The sequence below is a fragment of the Spermophilus citellus genome (genome assembly GCF_964194105.1).
Source record: "Spermophilus citellus genome assembly, chromosome: 2".
In the NCBI taxonomy this organism is placed as follows: Eukaryota; Metazoa; Chordata; class Mammalia; order Rodentia; family Sciuridae; genus Spermophilus; species Spermophilus citellus.
The window spans coordinates 167,773,475-167,784,288 of NC_138183.1; the positions used below are offsets into that span (position 1 = coordinate 167,773,475).

At 40.7% G+C, this 10,814-nt stretch overlaps 1 pseudogene across 1 annotated transcript; it reads left to right on the forward strand.

Annotated features, from left to right (window-relative positions):
* The first annotated feature begins 9,258 nt into the window (after positions 1-9,258).
* LOC308641676 (vomeronasal type-1 receptor 4-like) lies at positions 9,259-10,603 on the forward strand (annotated as a pseudogene). The gene is made up of 2 exons: positions 9,259-9,335; positions 9,948-10,603. The product of its transcript is annotated as a vomeronasal type-1 receptor 4-like (transcript).
* The last annotated feature ends 211 nt before the right edge of the window (positions 10,604-10,814 follow it).

The window sequence follows — 10,814 nt, forward strand, 5'->3', positions numbered from 1 at the left end:
AATCTGGGCAGATCATATGACTTAAGAAATTTATCTATGCCTTCACTATCTTCTATTTTATTGGAGTATAAGGATTCAAAATGATTTCTGATTATCTTCTGTATTTCTGAAGTGTCTGTTGTGATATTGCCTTTTTCATCCCATATGCTAGTAATTTGAGTTCTCTCTCCTCTTCGTTAGCATGGCTAAGGGTCTGTTGATTTTATTTGTTTTTTCAAAGAACCAACTTTTAGTCTTGTCAATTTTTTAAATTGTTTCTTTTGTTTCGATTTCATTAATTTCAGCTCTGATTTTAATTATTTCTTGCCTTCTACTTCTTTTGCTGTTGTTTTGCTCTTCTTTTTCTAGGATTTTGAGATGAAGTATGAGATCATTTATTTGTTGTTTTTTTCTTTTTTTTAAGGAATGAACTCCAAGCAATGAATTTTCCTCTTAGAACTGCTTTCAATGTGTCCCATAGATTCCGATATGTTGTGTCTGTGTTTTAATTTAACTCTAAGAAGTTTTTAATTTCCTCCTTGATGTCTTCTAAAACCCATTGATCATTCAGTAACCTATTGTTCATTCTCCAAGTGATGCCTGATTTTTCCTTCCTTCTTTTATTGTTGATTTTCAGTTTCATTCCATTATGATCAGATAAGATGCATGGTATTATCTCTACTCCTTTATATTGTCTAAGAGTTGCCCTGTGACATAATATATGACCTATTTTTGAGAAGGATCCATGTGCTGCTGAGAAAAAAGTGTAACTGCTTGATGTTGGGTGGTATATTCTATATATGTCAATTAAGTCTAGGTTGTTAATTGTGTTATTGAGTTCTATAGTTTCCTTATTCAACTTTTGTTTGGAAGATCTGTCCAGTGGTGAGAGAGGTGTGTTGAAGTCTCCCATGATTATTGTATGGTGGTCTATTAGACTCTTGAACTTGAGAAGAGTTTGCTTGATGAACATAGCTGCTCCATTGTTTGGGGCATATATATTTATGATTGTTATGTCTTGTTGGTATATGGTTCCCTTGAGCAGTATGTAGTGTCCCTCTTTATCCCTTTTGATTAACTTTGGCTTGAAATCTATTTTATTTGATATGAGTATGGACACTCCTGCTTGTTTCCACAGTCCATATGAGTGATATGATTTTTCCCAACCTTTCACCTTCAGTCTATGTATATCTTTTCCTATCAAATGCGTCTCCTGTAGGCAGCATATTGTTGGGTCTTGTTTTGTGATCCTTTCAAGTAGCCTGTGTCTCTTAATTGGTGAGTTTAAGCCATTAACATTTAGGGTTATTATTGAGATATGGTTTGTTCTTCCAGCCATATTTGTTTATTAATGTTACTAAACCTGATTTGTTTTCTTCTTTGATTATTTTCCCCCCTTTACTGTCCTACCTCCCACTGTTGGTTTTCATTGTTATTTTCCATTTCCTCTTCCTGTAATGTTTTGCCAAGGATTTTTTGAAGAGATGGTTTTCTAGCTGCAAATTCTTTTAACTTTTGTTTATCGTGGAAGGTTTTAATTTCATCTTCCATCCTGAAGCTTAATTTCGCCGGATACACGATTCTTGGTTGGAACCCATTTTCTTTCAGTGTTTGAAATATGTTATTCCAGGATCTTCTAGCTTTCAGAGTCTGTGTTGTGAGATGAGCTGTTATCCTGATTGGTTTACCCCTAAATGTAATCTGCTTCCTTTCTCTTGTAGCTTTTAAAATTCTCTCCTTATTCTGTATGTTGGGCATCTTCATTATAATGTGTCTAGGTGTGGATCTCTTATGATTTTGCACATTCGGCGTCCTGTAGGCTTCTAGGATTTGGGATTCTGTCTCATTCTTCAAGTCTGGGAAGTTATCTCGTATTATTTCATTGAATAGATTGCTCATTCCTTTGGTTTGGACCTCTATGCCTTCCTGTATCCCAATGACTCTTAAGTTTTGTCTCTTTATGTTATCCCATATCTCTTGGATGTTCTGCTCATGGTTTCTTAACTGTCTTGCTGAGCTGTTTTTGTTCTTTTCAAGTTGAAATACTTTGTCTTCATTGTCTGATGTTCTATCTTCTAAGTGTTCTACTCTGCTGGTAGTATTCTTAATTGAGTTTTTAAGTTGATTTATTGCTTCCTGCATTTCTAGGATTTCTATTTGTTTGTTTTTTATTACCTCTATCTCCCTGTATAATTGATCCTTTGCTTCTTGGATTTGTTTATGTAATTCCTCGTCAAAGTGATCTTTCATTGTCTGATTTTGCTGTCTCATGTCTTCCTTAAGACTCCAGATCATCTGAAGCATGTATATCCTGAACTCTTTATCTGACATTCCATCTGTTGCAGCTATTACCTCTTCTAAAGTTGAGTTGACCTGCATTGCTTGTGGTCCTTTCTTGCCTTGTCTTTTCATACTGCTTGCGTTTCTTTCTGCTTGGTAAAACTGTTGTGTTTTTGAAATTTTCCCCCTATTTATTTATATTGCTCTTGTATAGTTGAAAAATCTCCCTTGCAGGGCGGGTAGTGGCTGTGCTCCTCCTCCAATTGGGGTGATCTGTCTACCACGCTGGCGGGCCGCTAGGCCTGCTCTGCCGGTCAGTCGCAGGTCTGCCCGCCCTGCAGGCGCGGGTGGCCGCTCTGCTCTGCCCCCACTCCAATTGTGGTGACGACTTGACTGCCATGCCGGTGGGTCACTGGGCCTTTTCCGGGCACAGGCAGCGGCCCCGCTCAGCCCCCACTCCAATTGGTGCGATGTGTCCCGCCGGTGGGTCGCAGGTCTGTCTACCTTGAAGGCTCGGGCGGCGGCTCTGCTCGGCCCCTACTCCAAATGGGGTGACTTGACTACCACGCCATCGGGTCGGTGGACCTGATCCAGGCATGGGCGGCTGCTCTCTTCGGCCCCAGCTGCAGTTGGGGTGACGTGATACCACGCCGGCGGGTCGCTTGGCCTGTTCTGGGCGCAGGCAGCAGCTCCTCTCTGCCCCTCTGGCCCCCACAGCACCCAGCAGGACCCGGACCGAGAAGCAGTTTCCGCGGGTTCCCCAGCCCTGGGCCAAAGCAGGTCCGGGAGCCTGAACTCGGCCACTCTGAGCTCATTGCACGCTCTGCTAGGAGCAGGCTCCAAGAAGCAGTCTCTGCGGGTTCCCCAGCCCTGGGCCAAAGCAGCACCAGGAGCCAGAACCTGGCCGCTCCGAGCTCGGTGCACGCTCTGCTAGGAGCAGGCTCCAAGAATCAGTCTCTGTGGGTTCCCCAGCCATGGGCCAAAGCAGCTCCGGGAGCCAGAACCCGGCCGCCCCGAGCTCGGTGCATGCTCTGCTAGGAGCAGGCTCCAAGAATCAGTCTCCACGGGTTCCCTAGCCCTGGGCCAAAGCAGCTCCGGGAGCCAGAACCTGGCCGCCCTGAGCTCCGTACACGCTCCGCTAGGAGCAGGCTCCAAGAAGTAGTCTCCGCGGGTTCCCCAGCCCTGGGCCAAAGCAGCTCCGGGATCCAGAACCCGGCCGCTCCGAGCTTGGTGCATGCTCTGCTGGGAGCAGGCTCCAAGAAGCAGTCTCTGCGGGTTCCCCAGCCCTGGGCCAAAACAGTTCCGGGAGTCAGCACCCGGTGGCTCAGAGCTCGGTGCATGCTCTGCTAGGAGCAAGCTCCAAGAAGCAGTCTCCGCGGGTTCTCTAGCCCTGAGCCTGAGCTATCTGTCTGCGAGACGCAGGCAAATAACAGCCTGAAATCACCTGTTCCGTAGCTGAATGAGCTGAGATCAGTAGAAAACAGGGATGATTACATCAGCTCTCCAAGATGGCGGCCGCTGGTCTCCTCCGTGGTCCGACTGGTGTGGAGAACCGAACTGGACCGCTTCCCTCCTCCGTCTCAAACCCAGAACTAAGTACTGAGCACAGCCATTGCACCACTGGCAGGAGCCCACAGAATCCGCAGCGCTGCACCTCCTCGCCGCTTCCCAGCGCGCGCCGCAGACTCCAGCTGCGGGGCGATCCGCCGAACAAGCAGTGCGACCCTCCGTGCGGAGAAATCGCCCGCGACCGAGTCCCCACAGCCGATCCTCACACGATGAAAATCCCTCCACTAGATTCTGGAGCACCTCAATTTCGCTGGAAATTCCCAACAAGACAGCCTTCAGCTGTTTTAACTCGTCTTTCTCCCACACAGTGACGCGGCACACGGGGGTGATGCACTCCCTTCGCCGCCATCTTCCCATATTTTCATATACACCTTATTATTAGAGAAGAAGAAGGGGATTTCTCTTCTTTCCCCTGATTCCTTTTCTCTTTTCTAATAGTCTCCCTTTTCCTTGGATAAATTTTGTTATTAAAAAGTTTGGAAGCTACCAATTGGTCCATAGAAGAGTTTATTGTGTTAGAACCACTAGAGGGCAGTAAATTATGAGTTTAAAAAAAAATCTCAATGCAAGTTGACTTAGTTTTATAGCTGTTTATGATAGACATAATATCACAACTTGTTGTTATGGTTTCCATAACTTATTGTTACTTGAGTACTTGCTACATAATGCACATGGAGTTAGGGATTCATTAGTGAATGAGATGTGTTCTATAGTTTAGAAGGGAAAGGGCAGCCACTTTTTTCCCTTCAGCTTGTTTGCCTTTCCAACCTGGCTTCTTGCCCCTCCCCAGCTTGCAACCTGAACTGAAGTTCTGCTGAGCTACTTTTAGTTAATTTGCATTCAATGTTCTCTCTTCTGGAATATTGTCTCCCTCTGCCTGGTGACCCCCAACTTAAACCTCAAACCCCTATATCCTGACAGAGTAAAGTGCAAGTATTGGCTTTCTCTGCTGCACTCCTTTGGGGTAAAATTCAATCCTACTATAGTTAGTTACTTATGTCTTTTTTTCCCTAGGAAACTGAACTACAGGAGGGCAGGCATATGTTCTTCTCTTCTATTTCTCTAGCTGTGGATTGGTGCCTGGCACACAGCTTAAAATATGTATTTAGTAGACGAACAAATGAAAATGTTACAGAGATGCTGTAATGAGGGCATTTCCTATGTGGTCTCTTCATTGATCTTTCTGTCCTCTCATTTTGTATATATCACTTAAATTCTTAAAAAAATTATTTTTTGTTGTTGTAAGTGGACAGAATGCGTTTGTTTATTTTTATGTGGTGCTGGGATCGAACTCAGTGCCTCACGCATGCTAGGCAAGTACTTTACCACTGAGCCACAACCCCAGACCCCACTTTTAAGAAAAAAATTCTTTAAAAAAAATTTTTTTTAGTTGTAAGTTGACAGAATGTGTTTATTTTGTTTATTTTTATGTGTATATCACTTAAAAGTACCATTCAATCTTCAAAGCAAACCAAGACGGACTGGTTTGATGATGGTAAGGAAGAGTTAGGCTTTACTAAATGTGAAAGGGAGAGGGAATCTGGGATGATAATTTAGGTTTCCCTAGTATTTCTCCCATGATACCTTGGAGGATGCCATTCATTTTTGAAATATAGCAGCTCAGACTAAATGACATTTGTTGTATCCCTTCCTCACACTAACAATATTTACTTAGGTGAAGAGATTTTGTTTGCCATTTGACCAGCAGGTAATGACTCTGATACCTTTGATATTAAGAAGACAGGATGTCTAGTACATTCCACCTGTGGTCATAAAAGCTTAAAGGATTTAGAGTCAAGTTTCAACATGTTCTAAGTACTCATAAGGCAAATTAAACAATTCTCCAGCCAAGTGGCATGTGCATTTGTTTATATTTTTTGTTATATGTTCACCTTAGTCATATTTGTAAAAAGTTAAAAAAATATGTTATTCTTATTCTAAACTTATACATATACCAATACTCACAATCATCTACAAAATTCTGCTCTGTAGAGAGAATTTGGTTTTACATATAGGGGTTGATTCAGCTCTATACAGGTTTGATTCTTGGATATGTCTTTTCCTACTTTAGTGACCTTGGAGAAATTACTTAATCTAGTTCCTTCTTTTTAAATATGGAAACAGCAATAATATGTAGCTCATTGGGTTGCTATGGGGGATTAGACCACATTCTACATATAAGGAGCTTTGCACAAGATGTGGTATATTATAAGCTTTCAAAAAATGTTAGCTGTTATTGTAAGATAAAGGTCTTTATTGAAAGATAAAAGCATTTCATTTTTCTTAGCATGTAGGCTATTTTTTTTCTTTCAAATATCCAGAACTTAAAGTATTTTATTCTCCCTGACAGTAGAGTCTTTTTTTTTAATCATTTCATAACACACAAATCCTAAGGAAATAAAGGCTTGCAACCATGAAAACCTTGGCAGTAAGGCCTTTCTTGTGGGATGCTGTAGTCCAGGGAGGACTCTGGGCACCCCCAGAAGACTCTCAAAGTGTTTTCCTGTCTGCATGTTCTTACTTTTGATGCTGCTGCTCATGCAGTAGGAAACGCTGCTGTGTTATGAAGCACCTTTACACTCTTTCACTATTTTGGTGAGAGACTTTGGTGTCTGTGATATTTAGCTTGGAATGAGGTTTTAAATGATAACTTCTGTGGGCAAGAACATTACTTTGTTCAATCTATATCAAATGGAAGATATGCATAAGTGCTTAATACATTTTTTAACAAACTATTAAATGTTATGATTTTATATTTTATATGATTGTAGGGACATTTGTTTTGAACCCAAAATTGGGACATATGATATAAGGAAATATTTCAAACATTTTGATAATTTTAAAAATTTGTAACTTTTTACTTGAAAATAATTTTAGACCCTGTTATGGTTTGAATCTGGAATGTCCCCCAAAAGTTATATGTTGAAGACTTGGTCCCCAGTGCAGCAATGTCTAAAGGTAGGGCTTTGGGAAAGGAATTGGGTCATGAGAGCTTTGATCTCCCTCATCAGTGGATTCAAATCCATTTGATGATTTAATAATTTGAATGGACTACTGGGAGGAGGTGGAAACTCTAGGTAGGTGGGGCATGGTTGGAGGAAATTAAGTCACTGAGGGCTTGTCCTTAGGGACTTTATCTTGTTCCTGTTTCCTCTCTCTCTCTCCCTCTTTCTGCTTCCTGGTTGCCATTAGTGGAGCAATTCTCCTCTTTTCTTTTCTGCTATGATGTTCTGCTTCACCTCAAACCCAGAGCAATAAAATAGGCTGACTATGGACTGAAACCTCTGGACCCATGAGCCCAAATAAACCTTCTCCTCCAAGTTGTTTCTATCAGGTATTTTGGTCACAGTAATAAAAAGCTAACACAGACCCACAGAGGTGTTGCCATATGATACAGAGTTCTGTATATCCATTACCCATCTTTCCCTAATGTTAATATCTTATAAACCATGGTACACTTAACAAAACTAAGAAACATTTGTATAATATTAAAAATTATGGACTTTATTAGGATTTCACCAGTTTTCTTTTTAAAGAGACAGGGTCTTGCCATATTGCCCAGACTGATCCAAAACTGCTGGGATCAAGTGATCCCCTTGCATTAGTCTTTCAAGTTTTTGAGCCTACAGGTATGTGCCACCGCACATGGCTCACCCCTCCCCTACCAATATTCTTATTCTGTTTATTTATTTATTTTAAACTTATTTATTTATTTTTGCATTACGATTTTTTAAAATTTTTATTTGTTTTAATTAGTTACACATGACAGTACAATGATCTTGACATATCATACATTTGAATCAGATAGGGTATAATTTCTCATTTTTCTGAATGTACAGGTTGCAGAATCACCTTGGTCATGCAGTCACGTATATACATACAGCAATAATAGTGTCTATTTTATTCTGTTGTCAATTCTTAATACACCATTATAACCATAATTTATCATATCTCTGATTATATGTAAGGTATGTTGACACCAAATTCACATCTTCATACATGTATTTTGTATAATGATGAGGGTCTCCTTTCACCATCCATGCTATTCTTATTCTGTTTTGAGGTTCAATTCAAAAGGCTATGTTTTGTTTTCATGTACTTTAGTGTCTTCTAATCTGTGTTGGTCTTTATTTTCATAACCTTGATGCTTTTAGAATATCTTTCAATTCATGTGTGATGCTTTTCTCTTCATTAAGTTGAGGTTATAGAGTTTTGAGAATATCGCAGAAATGATGTCATCTCAGTGCATTGTATTAGGGTGTACAAAATGATATGATGTATCTTCTTTTTGATCATTTTAAACTTTGTCACTTGGTTTAGGTGATAGCTGCCTGGTTTCTGTACTATAAAATTACTTTCTCCTTTATAATCATGGATCTTGCTTGCAACAGTTCTGTGGTTTTCTAATGGTAATTTTAACATATTTCCCTTCTTTCACATTCATTAATTGGAATTCTTCTAGAAATTCTTCTAGTTGTTTCTTCTCTATTTGTTCAATCACTATTTGTGTCAGTATAAACTCATGTTTGTTTTATTCTTTGGGTTATAATCTAATATTATCATTATTTATTTTGTTGATCAGATTGTTCCAAATTGTTCTCATTGGCTCTTGTGTTCTTTTGGAATGTTTCTATTTTTATTTAGGATGTCATTACTTTTTATTTTATTTTATTTTATTATTAGTTGTTCAAAACATTACAAAGCTCTTGACATATCATATTTCATACATTTGATTCAAGCAGATTATGAACTCCCATTTTTACCCCATATACTTACTGCAGATTCACATCGGTTACACATCCACTTTTTTACATACTGCCATACTAGTGTCTGTTGTATTCTGCTGCCCTTTCTATCCTCTACTATCCCCCCTCCCCTCTCCTCCCCTTATTTTAGACATATATTGTATTTTTCCTCTTTCAGCCCTGAAATCAATCATTGCTCTAAAATCCTTGGTTCCTTTTATTAGAGAATAATACTTAGAAACCAAGATCTGAATGTTGGATTCTCTCAGTAGACGGAACAAAGAAATATATATATATATACACACACTAACCCATGTAGATATATTTATTTTTACTTATATCCATTTATCTGTATATATATTATTAAAAAGTATGAGTTAAAGAAGATACTCCAGGAAAACCAAGATGGTGATGAGGATGAAGGCACAAATGAGTCTCAGATCGAGGGAGATGAGTCAGATGATGAAATCCAGGAATTACCAGGAAATTTTAATAGATTATGTCTAGCAGGACCTGCTCCAGCTATTTAGAATCGGCTGCTTCCAGTTGGGAGAACTGATATTTAACAGAAATTGCAAGGAGATCCTTGCTTGAGGCAGAGAGCACGAGGAGCCATCCCAGAGCTTGGTTTAAAGGAAGCAACTAGATTTGGGGTAGAACTCTTCCCAGGGAAGGAAGAAATAATATGAGACATGCAAAGCTCACTGTCAGCCCTTCATATGACGGACCACAGTATTTCCCAACCCGTCCAAGTGACACCCTGTTGGTCTCCCAGGATCATGGATAAGTTAAGAGTCTCTTCAAACACTAGAATATCCTCTGAAGACGTGTTATGAAGAAAGTTTAAAATTGTTTTTCATAAGTGTCACCTGGGGAGAAAGTTTTCAGCAGTGTCCTCAGCTCCCCCAGCCTGCACAACCATTGCTGCTGCTGGCACAGTGATAATTGCAGGTCCCAGGGGAGGTGAGGTCATAGAGTCACAGACCCATATTTCAGAAGCTGGCTGCCTCCCTGCAGCACACATCTTGGTCAGAGAGGCCTCTGCACTGAGGTCACCAGCCTGGCAGAGAAGAAGAGCCTGGTGAGTGACTCAGTGTGAGTCTGAGCGCAGCATCTATGAGAAGAGACCCATTAAGAGTCTGGTCAGCCAGGTTCAAGACCTCTCTGTACACCTGATCAGAGTATGAATCTGGACAGAGACTTAACATCTGTGTGCACAAGTTCTGATCATCAGCAAAGTCATCTCAGCACCTGCCTCATGTCATGAAGATGAATCACCATGTGCTGGCTTCACAACAGGGATTTATACATACTTCCTGCCTTGACTAGTCATACAAACCTCATTAAAACCTGCCAGTGAAAATAAAATCTTAGGGTGGGCAGGGGTATGTCCATTGGCAGCACCTGCCACCTGAGTGTCTTCCAGGCCATGAAGATTAGTGCTGAGAATTCCAGCTGTTCAGAGCTTAAAGTGAAAGTTCCTAAGTACATTGGCTTCTCCATATACCTGTTTATAAATATTATTATTATTTCATTTATGACTGGAAAAAGGAGCAACAATAATGCCACGAGCCTGAAACATCCTGGATACTGTTTTGCTGTTGATTCTGACATAATCTTATGATCTTTGCATGCAGCATTGGTAACAGTTCTAGATTTCCTGTGTGTGTGGCTCATGCTCTGGGCCAGCAGCTCCATGGTGCTCATCCTGCACAGGGACCAGCAGAGAATGCAGCACCTTCATAAGAACAGTTCCCTCAAGTCCTCCCCTGAGTCCAGAACCACTAAAACCATCCTCCTCCTGGTGAGCACCTTTGTATTTTTTTTGCATACTTTCCTGCATTTTTCAGATTTGTGTGACTGTTATTTATAATCCCCACTGGCTGTTGGTAAAGGTTGGTGCAATGGTTGCTGGGTGTTTCCCAGCTCTCTGCCCCTTTCTGTTCATGAGCAGAGACTCCAGTGCATCCAGCCACTATCTCTATTGGATAACGAATAGGAAAACCCTTGATGTCAGGAAGAACGTGTAAATTGTAGGCTTTTGCACAATTCTTACATGTTTCTCCATTGTCACTCCCAAATTGAAAGAAGAGTGATATAGTCACATCTCAGGAGAATGAGAATCAACACACACATATATTCTTTATTATAGTGTGAGTATGTATGTGTCTATGTGTACCTGAGTATGTGCGCATGCAGATCACTAAGATTCGTCTTATTCTCCATCCAACAATATTTCTG